Source organism: Saccopteryx bilineata, chromosome 5 (genome assembly GCF_036850765.1).
Source record: "Saccopteryx bilineata isolate mSacBil1 chromosome 5, mSacBil1_pri_phased_curated, whole genome shotgun sequence".
In the NCBI taxonomy this organism is placed as follows: Eukaryota; Metazoa; Chordata; class Mammalia; order Chiroptera; family Emballonuridae; genus Saccopteryx; species Saccopteryx bilineata.
Genome location: NC_089494.1, coordinates 114,093,811 through 114,107,581, shown reverse-complemented (window position 1 = coordinate 114,107,581; position 13,771 = coordinate 114,093,811).

The following is a 13,771-nucleotide window of genomic DNA, read 5'->3' as shown; positions in this document are numbered from 1 at the left end:
GCTGTCCTTTTGGGGGCTGTAGGCTTGGTGTTTTGTAATCCTGCAGGAAGCAACTAAGAGCTCTGTGCAAGAAGCTGAGTGAGGTAGAAAGCTCCAGAATGAGCTGCATACTGAGTGGCAGCAATGGCTTGAACTGGAGCATGTGCTGGAGAAGGAGCCTGAACATGTTAGTGAGTTGCAGTTCGCCCTGGAGGTTGAACATTGGCAGCAGCAGTTGTTAGAAGAACAATTTGGGCCAAGAGCTCGCAGCCACAGGAGTCAAAGATGGGAGCAGGTGTTTCCAGCTCCTCTTCTAAGGATGAGGAGGCTCAGGCTAAAGCTGCCGTTCACACACTCAGTGCTTGGCCAGTGGTCATCCAGAAGGTAAAAACCCAGCAGCAAAGAGTACCTACTGAGCTCCTGGTAGGCTTCTTGTGATTGTGGGGCATAGGGGTGGATGGCATTATGCTCTCTGGAGCAGAGGTGGAGAGGTTGGCTCCTGTTGCCACATGCTCCTCCTTGGGGCAGCATCTTCAGAGTTGCCATAATGGATGGGATGAGGGGGGAGGCCAGAGACCCCATGTAAAATTGGCAATCCACTGGTCCCCTTCTAATGTGCAGCAGGTGTTGGCATTAGAAGGTAATAGGTGGTGTGTTTTTTTTGTTTGTTTGCTTGTTTTTGTTTTTTTACACAGCAACATCTAAGACAACTGTTAAGGCAACACAGGCCTTGAATGTGTTTGACCCCACCAGGCCCTGTGAGCTTGTTGAGGGGTTTGGATGGGGCTTGTGGCAACAGACAGCACACTGTGAAAAGGTGTGAGGTTTGTTAATAAAGAGCTGTATGGCTAGTTGCTTGTAATGGACCTATACCTTGGTGATTTGTACACGCAGCTGGGCTATCATGGACTGACTCTTGGACTGTGGCCAGAAGGGGGCACCAGCTCCCTTGTTGGATGGACATGCCACCATTGGACAGAATGAGAGGTCCTGATGAGGGGGGCAGCTCTGGTGGACAGCCTCCTGCACTGGGAAGCTGCTGTCACCCAGTTGCAGAGACGTACCAAGGACATTTTTGTTTTTTTCAATGGACATGGCCCTGAACTATACAGGCCCCCCCACCTACAATGGGTGGCCTTGTTGGCACCGTGGAGCAGGGGGCTAGAGGTGGGCCTCCAGTTAACTTACTGGGGAGAGTGCTCAGGGAGTCATTGTGAAGGGTACCTTTGTATTGTCATTTTTGGAATGTATGTAATGTACCTATTGTGAGGCAAGCATCCCTAAAGGGGTGAAATGTGAGACAGCTGTGTTAGGCTTATTCACTGGTGTACCAGCTGCAAGCACTTTGCTTGATTAGTGTGTGAGCACATGGCAGAGGCATGTGTGCATAGTCTATATAAGGCTATGGGTGCTTGTGCTTGAGGGAGATTGGAATTGCGGATGTATGGATTGCCTGCCCACCACTGTGAGGGGCCATTTTGCTGTTTGTTTGCCTGAGAGGAGGTTTCCCTCCTGTGTGCTTGTCCACCATTGTGAGACTTTATTAAACAAAACAGTCCAACGCTTTTCCAGCACCACAGTTTTCCACCATCTTCCCGAATCCAATGTGGACTTGCCTGGCCAACCTGTCCAATGCACACAAGCCACCGTGCCAGTGCTGATCACAGAAAGCAGAACTCACTTCAGCTGGGTCAGGTGTGAGGAGCCTTTCCTTCAGATACTACTCTAGCAAGGGTTGTTGTTGGGTCCTGAACCAATGCTCTTCTCAGCTGAGCACTGGATGTGCCAGCCCTGGGCCTCCCTGAAGGAAACCCAGTGCATACAATTGGGAGACACTGCCCATGACTGGCCCTTAGCAACCTTCTTGGAACTACAAGCAATTCAGAGTTTTTGGCTGCCTCTGCTGGGCCCAGGTACACATGGAAATACCAATACCAAACTGCACACTTGGGCTGGCTTTTACCTACACTGGGCCTATATGAAGGTCCACTTAAAAGGCCAAGGTTCCCTGAATCCCACCTCCTGCAACCTCTGTCTGCTGGCTGCTTGTTGGGCTCAGCCACCGAAAAAAACCTCTAGTAGAGTCTAGAGCCTGCAGCAATTCAGGGATTAGGAAGGGTGATGGGTGTGGCTGGTCCCCAGATATCAGTCTGTCTGGACTTTTTTCACAGACCTCAGTAGGGTGTTCTCCCAAGAGTTTGGTAGGTGTGGCTTCTGAGACCCAGAGATGTGGTCTGCCTCCAGCCCAGACGGTTTATACTGAGTCTCCCATGAGACAAAAGCACCAGTCATAGACTCAGGAGCATGCAAGGGAAATCTCCAACCTCAATACCAGAAGTCTGAGTCACTAACATGCATCCTGCTTCCTGGTTTCTCAAAACAACCTGATCTCCATGAGGTAGGGCAGGGGAGAGTTCCAAGGGTGGAGCCATTGCTTTTCCCCAGGCTGATGCTGCTCAGAGGGAATTGCTCCACCTAAGAAAGATGGCGACTGCAATATTGGAGAATGACCCAGCATAGCATTTCTGGTGGCTGTTTCCCACCATGTCTCTCCCTGGATCCCAGCTTCATACTTTCCTCATGTAACTCTAGTCACCTCAGCAGAAAACGAGATTTTCTGCACTAGCCCTTTAAGATGGAACCTGCATCTCTAAGAGCTCCCATCCCTTTCTTGCAGTCAGAAATCTTGACTCTTTTCATTGCCAAATGCTGTATGGGCACCTCTTCTAGCCTCTGGGGCTCTAGGCTGGGGTACCAGCTTGGGGCTGAGGACTTCCCCTCTCAGGGCAAACCTCCCCACAGTGAGAGTCCCTCTGGACTCTCAGTCACCACTCGCTTCTAGGAGCGGGCAGCCCTTTCTGCATCTCCACCCTTCCTACCAGTCTTGGTGTGGCTTCTTCTGTGATCCTTGGTTATAGATTCCTCTTTGTTTAGTCCAAAGTTGGTTTTTCAAGACGATTATTCTTAAATTAAGTTGTAAACCAATTTGGTCCTTGCAGGTGGCAGTTGGAAAGTCCGCCTACTCTGTCACCATCTTGGAATCCTCAGGAGCTATTTCTCATCTTGACTTTCATGGACTCCCTAGCAACAACTGGGCTCTCTAAGAGACACCTTACCCCATCCTGTCTGACCATGAAAGAAACACCTCCATTTGGCACACACAGCTCATGGGGACAGATGGAATGGAAAGGCATGGCTGCATTGGCGTGAGCTGGCCCTGCACACTGCAAACATCCAGACCCACGCATGGCAGTCAGCAGCACAGGGCTCCTTCTGTGTCTATTGTCCTGAGGTCCTGAGGACAGAGTACTCGTGACAACTGTGTGGGCTTCACACCTGCATGCAGCCTGGCCACCACTGCCCTATACATGTGTTCTCAGGGACCTAGAGTGCCTGCAACATAGTCTGAGCGGAGTATCTCTGCCTCTGCTTACAGACAATGATAATAACCTCAAGGAGAAGATTTCACAGCTCTCTGTATTGAGTTACATGTCTGTTCTGGGTTATTTTTTCTGTTTCCTAATATAACACACGTTTGCTATTGAGTAAATATTGATCCTGTTGCAGTCAGCGTTAGTGGTGGGGGCTGCCAAAAAAATAAACAGCAAGGTAATGAGGTCTGCTTTCTGGGCTGAGAGTGAGCACAGTGGTGGCCCTGTTAGGGGGGAGGCCATGTCCACACTACAGACAATTCAATCAACACTTCCATAATGACTAGCTTCATTTAGGCTTCTTGTAAATGTACAAATATCGCCCGGATAACAGCATTTTCTGAACAGCTCGAACGAGTCTAAAATTTAGATGTAGGTCATATGTATCAGAAAGGAGAAATATGCTCCCCTCTACATTTTTCTTTCTTTCTCTTTCTTTCTTTCTTTCTTTCTTTCTTTCTTTCTTTCTTTCTTTCTTTCTTTCTTTCTTTCTTTCTTTCTTTCTTTCTTGTTTCTTTCTTTCTTTTCTCTCTCTTTCTCTTTCTTTTTCTCTTTCTTTCTTTCTTTCTTTCTTCCATTGTTTCTTCCTTTATTTATTTATTTTTTTGGTAGAGTAAGTTCTAGCTGCAAGTTGAATTACAATTTGATTATTTGGTGATGCCATAAATTTCTCATGAATTAAAATGCCACTAATGTTGAAGTGATAGTGATTTTGACCAAGGATGAGGTCTAGATACATAAAGAAGAATTTACTAACCAAATTTATAGTGTAGTCAGGTTTATAAGGGTTATGAGACTGATGCTTTCAAATTCTTCAAACAGTGTAGTCGTTACATACATGTTATTTTCCAGAACCATGGGGTCAAGGGTCATTATGTGCGACTATTTTCATTTTACCCCGTTCTACAATATCTCTCCTCCAAATATCCCTCCATTTCCTCTTGGACCCTTTGGGGCAGAGAGGTCGCTACCTTACAAGGGGCTGTTCAGTGAGCTCCAACAGAAAGTACTTCCTGGGCAGAGCTGAATTTTTTATTTTTATTTTTTAGCCATGGATCAAAAGAATTCTAATTATTCTTCTAGGTATTTGTAGACATAAATATTTGTGTGCTTTTATCTGCACTTAGAATCTATATTCTCAAAATCTGAAGGGAAAAAGCCTTCCAAGTTTACTATTATATCCCGTTTTCCTTCTTTCACTCCAACTTGATGCTTAAATTGCTGCTTTATATTCTATTTAATATCTATCTAGCATGTGACTTCAAGCAGTATTAAAGAACTCACAACCAAATGGTGTTTCATCAAAATTTTCTTTAATTTAGACTTGCCTCTAATACAAATGGATCTTTCTCCGAGTTTATCAGAATTAGTGAGATGGGATGTGACCAGTGATTTGAAAGGGGGGAGGAGGGAGATACAATCAATTCCGGGATGTCCTGTGGTGCTGTGTGTTACACAGGATTTCACCTCCTGGAAGACTCTTTGGAGGAAGGTGGTGTCTAAATACATGAGTAAATTAAAAAGTCTATAATAAGGCAGGTGGACCTAGCCATCAGACCCTTGTTAGTCCACGAAGGCAGGACAAACTCAGGACCAACTGAGCCATCCTCAGTGACTGGGACCACACTTGAACCAATAGAGCCACTGGGGTGAAAGGGGCCAAGGGAGACGAAGGGGAGAGGGAGAGGAGAAGAAGCAGATGGTTGCTTCTCCTGTGTGCCCTGACTGGGAATCAAACTCGGACAGCCATACATTGGGCCAACACTATCCACTGAGCCATTGGCCAGGGCCATAAAATTCTGATCTTAAGTGCACAAAAAAATCAGCTCCTCATCTGTGGACCATTTCTGGATTCCTGCTTTAAGATGTCTGCTTGTTCCTCTAAGTGCAAGGCTGTTGGTATGTGGGTTTAGATATCTGTAACAAAAATGTGGTCTGGAGAAAAGTGTTAGCTGCTTTCCATTTTCACACATTGAGCAACTGTGTGTTTTTTAAAAGAAGTTTTGATGTTGATGTTTGTGGTCTGAGTTTTCATTTGCTACCCACATTATTGGCCAGCCACTCTCGGGCCGTGTTGGTGTTGGGGGCATCTGTGTGTGATTTCGTGGCTCTGCCTTGTTTGGCTGCAGACACTTCCTCCGCCCCATTGGAGCAGGCTCTGCAGTGGTCATGACTCACTAGCTTTCATACATGCTTTAATGATTAGCTCCCCATCCCCGACTCTGCCATGACCAATATGGACTCAAGGTCTATTTTTGTATTTTTTGGTCTTTTGCTTTCACTAGTGAACTCTTTTACATTTTTTTTTTCTCTTAAGGAAGGGTGAAAGAGCAGCTACCACTGTCCTCCATGCTGCTCTCTGCCCTCCCAAGAGGCTTGACACCCGGCACCAGTGGAGCTGCAGGCCTGCAACCCATTGAAGTGGGGCTTCAAGAAGGATGATCGCCCTTATAAGCCTAATAGCCTAATCTTCTATCTCACAAAGCACCAGAATAAAACCATTTTGTCTCATACAATGTCCTATAAACTGTCACTGCAGCATACCATGGAGAGAGAACTTAGATGCATCAATAATCAACAATTTCAGAGAAATAATGTGCCCTGGCACTTATAGTGGAGTCCAGGGAAGTATCCCTCCGTAATGTAGGTAAAGTCATTGACTCTTTAGGCATTAATAGGGGTGGGATGATGTTTGGACTTAGCAGCTACCTGAGACCTGAGTGCCCATCTTTTTTTTTTTTTAACTAGTGTTTATAAGAATGTCAAGATTGAGGGACTTTTATTATTAATAAAATCTTAAGATTGTAAAGTTATTAATAAAGTTTGTATGTGGTAGAACTTGTACTATAAACTCAAATCTAAGCTTTCCAAGGGGAAATAGCTTTAATGGAATGCTAACAGAAGATTCCCAAAGCAAACATAGGCAGTATTTATCAGAACCAATTACAGACTATTGTTGCTGGCTAGGGAGTATATGGATGAGAAGTGAGACACTCACTGCCCTGAATAAGGTCCAACATGATAGTAAGGGTACTAATGTTAACAAGAACTAGCTACTCTTTACACTTGCCCAAATTTTATCCTTTAGTTAAATTTTTCAACACCATTGAATAAAATTACTTGACTTTACAGCAGGTACAAAAATTCAAAGGACTCCTATCAGAATTTAATAATCACTTAGCTTCCACTCTTACTGTGTGTAGATTGCAGGCATAGTGCTCTGATGAGGAAATTGACTGGAGGCTGTTCATTGACTTGTGCTCATATTTAAATTGTGGAAAACAACAATAGCTATATGAAAAAACATATTTACAGAAAGTGTTTATATGCAAATGGGTCTTGTTCAAGTTCAGAGCAATGTTTAATTCAGAATGAGCCAAGCAATAAAGCAAATTTTAGGATACTTTTATGGAATTCAAAAATAGTGAGCTAAAAGCACTTCAGTTAAATTAAAAAGCAATTTTATTGAGTTAATGGTGAGTAGAAAGAATTAAATCAATAAAACCCCACTTGCCATTAAGTTCAAAAACAGTGAAAGCATTTTATTAACTGTGTTGTTTTAAATTTAACAATGTATTTCCCTCAATTTGCAAAGCTTTTTTTTTTTTTTTTTTTTTTTTTTTTGCCTCTGAGTGCAGGCTTTAAAAATTGCTGGTGTATGTAAACACACATGCATATAATCTAAACCACAAGTAAAACTGATCCTGGCAGGCCATTTAACTACTCTGCTCAGTTTCATCACATAGGAATCAAGGAAATCTATATGTACTTCATATGCATTGCATTTCTGGGGATCCTACGTGCTCCAAACCAGTGAGGTGTGCCTGCACTTACTGATGGCTTTCCATTTAATAATTTATGTCTATCATACGTAAGTGAAAGTAAACTCCTCATATGGTAGACAGTAAGTCAAACCAGAAATCACTGTTTTTGTGGGTTGAAGAATAACAATTTCATGTAGTTCAACCTGATAACATTATGCTAGGCATTCTCAAGGTAAAAACTCAGCTGACAAAGGAATAATGGAGGGAACAAGGAAGGCGGCTCCGAGGCAATGCCCTCTTGGCTGCACCTGAGTGATGAGCTGGAGTGGGCCAGGTGCAGCACAGGAAAGAGCATGCGTGAGGGGCTGGGGTAGGATATGGGTGGCCGAAAATCTCAATGGAGTCTAGGAGGTTGTGGGGAAGGTGTCTTTGTTTCTTGTCTTTGTATCTGGATGCCCTCACTGTGTCACACCATGGGACTGATGCCCATGTGAGATGATATGGCCAGCTTGGCTGTCCCCTCCGCTCCTGAGCTGCATGGTGTTGCCCATGGGGCTGAGCAACACTATCTTCAGGTAAATGGTCCCCTGTTACTCTGACAGGTTCCTACTCACAGCCTTAGGACCTTGCCTAAAAATGAGGGAGTGCTGGTCAGCTCAGGCAGCTCTATCAGTGGTAGCTTTGTACCTTGCCAGAAACTTTCCCCTAATAGAGCATTGTTGAAATATATCAACATTTTTTTTAATTGAGTACTTACTATGTGTCAGGTACCAAGATATGTGCTTTATTTAAATGTTAATGCTCAGTTATAGTTCAATGATATAAACATTATCATTACCCCATTTTATAGGTATGGAAACTAAGGCTAAAAGAAGCTGTTCTTCCCATTCCACCTCATGCCATTACTGAGCATGCTACATGATTTGTGCTTTGGTTTTCTTCAAGAAATGTTAAGTCAAACCATGACCCTCTGAGTGAGAGGTTCAGCATGCCACAATTAATGAAGGTTTGCTTTTTGAACTTATTTATGAAAGAAGTGGATTCTCACCCAAGAATTTGGACAGTGAAAGCTATATAGGTCCTAGAAGATTGGAGAGAGCAAGCTCAGCTTGTGATTCTTGGTGGAGACCCCAAGAATGCAGGGATCTGTGCGTGTCCTCCTGGAAGACATGGTTAAGGAGGGCCTGGGGAGACCAAGAGCCAAGCAGGAGCTATTCATTGTAGTTAAGACCTTCTAGCTCCACACTCCACTATGGGATCCCCACCCAGTCTCTGCAGGGCATCAGGAGGAGTGTTTGATCTCCTTGGTTCAGGCTGACAAGGCGGGAGGTCATTGCAACTGTAGCAGCAAGGACAGAAAAGAAGGGATTTGTGGTTCTCTTCCTCCACTGAGGGCTATTCCTTTGGTGCCAACCCACTGTCCTATGTTTTGGGACTAACACTTTTCCTTGTCCCATTACAAGCGACTGAACATATTTTACACTTCCATGGGCACAGTTCACAGGCTACGTTATCTCAGCTTCCTGGAGGCTATCAAGCAGGAAGAGATGTCCATGAAACTACTGATGCCAGCACAAAGAGGCATCCCCTGCAGCTGCAATGGCCTCCCAAATTCCTGGGTGACTGGGGGCCTGTGGCAGGCAGCAGGACTAAGGCACATCCTGCTGAGGCAATTTTGAATGGGAGCCCTCTTGGGCTTTCTAACAAACGTATCAATTTCAGAGCCCCGCATAAAATTGGGGCTGAGAAGGGGAGGCCTGCAACACTGTGAAATGGGATAAAGCCAGTTTGGTTCAGGGCGTCCATGCTCTGTGACACCTGCCTATCTGTTACAATGATGCTGTTACACAGTTTGGGAATTCCTCGGCATCCTCATGTGTATGATGGTGCCAACCCACCCCAAAGTGGGTGGGCACTGGGAGAGGCATCAGACTGGCTTTTGCAGATCTCCTAATGATATGCTGGCAGAAACTAAGCACAAAGCTAGATTGCTGATTTCAGTGAAGCAGTGGCCAAACATCTCTAAGATCTAGATCACTGGGGATATTCTTCTGCCTCTATCACCCTCACAGAAAAACCAAGTAAGTTTCAAATCTCAAGAAAAGATCTCAAATTTCCCTAGAAACTTCCTTCAGTGTTTAAAACTTACAGGGAAACAACTCAAATGCTTATTAACAGGGAATGGCTACAGAATCTATCGTCCCCATGATGGACTGTTTCTCTGCAGTAAGAAAAAGGAACTGCAGATAGATGAACCAATATGGATGAATTGTGCTAAGTAAAAATATCTAGGCTCAAAACATTCCATGTATATGACCTACTGGAAAAGGCAGCTATTGGGAAGAATAACCCCCATTGCAAGTAGTTTACAATCCCAGGGGGTCTCTCAGTCTCAACAGGGGATGAGGATGAAATAGTATTGTGAAGAGTTTAAGTTTACACTTCATTTGGAGAAGCTTTACTTTTATCTGCTTTATACATTGTTGTGTTAAAAAACAAAACAAAACTTGTCCTGTGCTTGAAAAAATATTATATATTGCCTATGTTTAGCCAGATAGAACAATGACTAGATTGACAACAAGGAGATAGAAGTCTTCTCCACTCTGCATCTAGCCCAACTAGCCTGGGAACTACTGAGGTAAAGGAATCTGATTAATTTAGCAATCTCTTTCTTTTTGAAAAATGCACATATGCCCAGGAACTTGCAGGGAGAATCATAGACTCCATGAAACTCCACTTCCGGAGGCCAGGGATCTCCATTTCAGTGCTTCTGCCTTGGGGAGTAGGGACCATGCATGTTCTTCCTTAAACACAATCTCATAGTGAAACCTCATTAGTCACTGATTGCTGCATAACAAGCCACCCCAACACTTAATGACTTAACACAGTATCAATTTATCATTTCTCTCAATTCTCTGTGTTGGTTGGTCTCAATCAGGTAGTTTTTTTTGTTCCATGTGGTGTTGGCTAGGGTTCCTCATATGACTGCATTAATCTGGGCCTTCATCTTGGTGCTCTGCTGGGATGGGAATGTTCCACATGGTGTTGACCATCCACTAGGGCACCTGAGCTTTCTTCCATTTGGACTGTCTTTTCTCCAGGTGGACCCTCATTAGTAAGTAGTTAAGCCTGATAGTTGACTTGTAAGAAAGAGAAACTGGCAGCTGCTAAGCCTCTTAAAGGCTAGGCCCAGAACTGGCAGAGTCACCTTCCCAACATTCAACTCATCAAAGCAAGTCACAAAGCAGCTTCAGGTTCAGAGGGAGAGCATATAGACTGTTTCTTTATTGGAGAGAACTGTGTGCATAGAGGAATGGCTGGATTACTAATGGCCTTCTTTGAAGACAACCTAACACACTAGGTTCTTGCAAAGTGTAAGAAGACCCATCAGTGTTAAGGGTAAGCCTACTGTATCAGCTGGAGCAATGAGCTCCTGGAGCGGAAATTGAACATTTGCTTCCTGCTTTTCAAAAATTTATTTATTTTTAATTAATTAATTAATTAATTAACTAATTAATTAATTTTAGAGACAGAGGAAGGGAGAGAGGGAAACATCGATTTGTTGTTCCACACATTTATGCATTCATTGGTTGACTCTTTTATGTGCCCTGATTGGAAATCAAACCTACAAGTTTGATGTATTGAGATGATGCTCTACCCTACTGAGCTACCGGGCCAGGGCCAAAAACATATTCTAATGACTTTCTTCTCTTGTGTTACTATGAAGGCCATCAGGAGTCAGGTGTGCCTTGTTCCTCAAAGCTTATATTTTTCTCATTCCAGCCTCATTCCTCTGCCAATGTCACAATGACACACCCACATAATCTGCAAACTCCACTGCTTATTCTGAACTTTGTTATATAGTGTATGTTACATTTTTCTCTTCCCAGAAATACACGTCTGCTTTCTCTAGACAAATTGGAAGTTCCCCAAGAAAAGGAGCCACAATTTCTATTTCAGGAAACTGGTATAGTTCTAAGTGGGAACAACCTGTTACAAAAGCAGCAAGTGTTCAAAGGCACCAGACCTTTACTGACATCCCCTGTCCCTCACAGATAAGGAGGATAGGCTGGCTTCCATGGACACCTGAGATGGGATAAGCTATCTTGCTGTCTCCCAAGTTGAATTATGTTTTTATCATCCTTATCTGTTCCTTTTGGTTTCATAAGAAAGCCATTCCCATTGGCTGGGGTAGGATATGATAAAAACAAAGTCCCCCAGTCAATGCTGCTGCAGTGCACTGACCCCACCCTCATATGACACTGCAGAGTCTACAGAATCTATCCAAATGTTGTACTCCACCTGAAAAGCCATTTTCATTGTTTCTTGAAATTTCTTTTCCTTGGCTAGAATACTTTCTTATTTCTCATTTCCTTGCCCCAACTCAGCCCATTTTTCTAAAACCCATCTCATGTAGCCAATAGTAGGCTCACTATCCTCCCAAATCTGTAAATTCTCAGGATCATAGTGTCACAGAGCTTAAGAGCTAGAAAGCTTCTAGTACAACTGCTTCAAACCCTCTAAGTATGGGGGTCAAGGAGGGCCTCAGCTGCATGATGATGAGTGGGTCCTATAAGCCAAGCTCTGTACTTGCCACTAACATTACAACACAAAGTCTCCCTTATATTTGGTTTTAATTTTGACCCCCCATGTAAAACATTATGTAGTAATAAAAAAGTTTTTTTTAATGGGAAATAAAGATCAAAAAGCCACAGAACTAATCTAACTTCTCTTTATAAATAAGAAAATCTAATCTGGAGACCTAGAGTGCACTGCCCACCATTAGATAAGTTGCCAATGGTACCTCAGAACCGGGTCTCCCCTTCTTGGCTGACCAACATCTCCCATTTTTAGATCAATCTGGATGAAGACAGAATCCAGGTAGGTCTAAGAATGAGAATAGAGGTCTTGATATTGCTTTGTTTTGCTTGAAGAAGTCTTTTTATTTGACAAAGATCCTGCCTCTGCTTTGCTGGAGTGTTCTGTGTTGCGGGAGCAGGATTATTGCAGGATTATCTTGTGCTGCGGGACTGTCTCTAGAGCCTGCTGGGAGCTTGTTTTGCTAGCTCAGCTGTTTCTCGGCTTGCCCTGCCTGAATGATGTCAGCTGTGATGTTGTTTCACTCAAGAATCCCCCCTCCTACTGCTCACTGCCCTAGAGTTTCTTTTGGTCCAGCTAGCAATGTCTTCATCTAACTCCTTTTCTCCTGTTCTCTCCACTCTTGATATCCTGGAGGCTGATGGTGTTTGTCAGGTCTGTCTTTAACTCTGGGGGAAAAGCTTGTGGAGCCATCTGTGGTTTTTGGAGAGCATCCCTGCCTATAATTATTCTTCCCGGAGTCACCCTTGATGAGCGGAAGGCCCATTGTATTATTACCAGTTGTTGCCTGGGCTTTTCCATCATGGAGTGTGTCTCGTGTGGCAACAACAGCATGATGGGTCTCAGAAAAACAATAGTCTGTTCTTCACAGACAATCGAATGAAGAATTTGGTTTCCAGGATGATGCTTGTTTTGATCCCTCTCATCATTTGATGGCAGAGTTCCCCACGATAGAAGTAGGATTTTCATCAGCATGCCTCATCTCACAAGCCAGGGTTCCCCACATTGGGAGTAGGATTTTCATCAGCATGCCTTATCTCACAAGTCAGAGAGCTGTTAGAAGCTGGGCACAAATGAAAAACGGGCACTTTCTCCCCATAAGCAGGAAATCTGTGGCCCAGAATAATGGGCAAAGATGAATTCATCATAAGCTCTCTAAAGGTTTAGTAATTTGGGCTAATTATTTGGATGAACAGTGAGAATTATGAAAAGACTAAGTTATATTAAATTGAGATCAACCATTAGAAGAGTTTGATGTTAACAGAGCACTGGACAGAGAGCTAAAAACCCAAGTTTTAACTCAAGCTTCGCCATTAACTCACTGGGTGATTATAGGCAGCATTCTTCCTTTCACTGTGCCTAAATTTCCTCACTTATAAAAAGTGGAAGTTTTAAATAAATTCTCTGCAAGGATGCTTCCACACCTAATACTGTGCCATGTGGAGCATGTGGTAAGTACCCACCCTCGGCAAGGCGGCACCGTGGGCCCTGCAGGGGAGTGACGGAGTGCAGCAGAGCCGGTGTCATCGTTGGGGCTGCGGGAGCCACCTACCACTGCCTTCAGTTCAGGCATAAACAGTTACGCACCAGGCTGACAGGTCATTGCCAACAGGAATGGGCTCGATTTAGATAAAAATAAGTAATTAGAACATTAATTGTTGAAATGCAGATGCTTGTTTATAAAGTGCTTAAGCTTCTCCTTAGCAGGTTGAGCAGTCTTCTACAATTGCTGTTGTCCTTTTAAGCCATTTAGCTCATGTATTTTCTGCAAGGCTGTTATTATCACTGTTTATGATGTATGTTTTGCCTCTTCTAAAAAATATGAGGCATCTTTAAAAAGAAATCATATATAAACCATAACAATTCATATTAAAACATACAGAAAGCAGTTATTAGTGGCAGAAGTAGGCTTTCCAAATCCTAGGATGAGTCTGTTTCTGCACCTGATCCCCAGTGAACTGCACTTCTCTCACTCTCAATGCACAGAGGTGGCCCGGA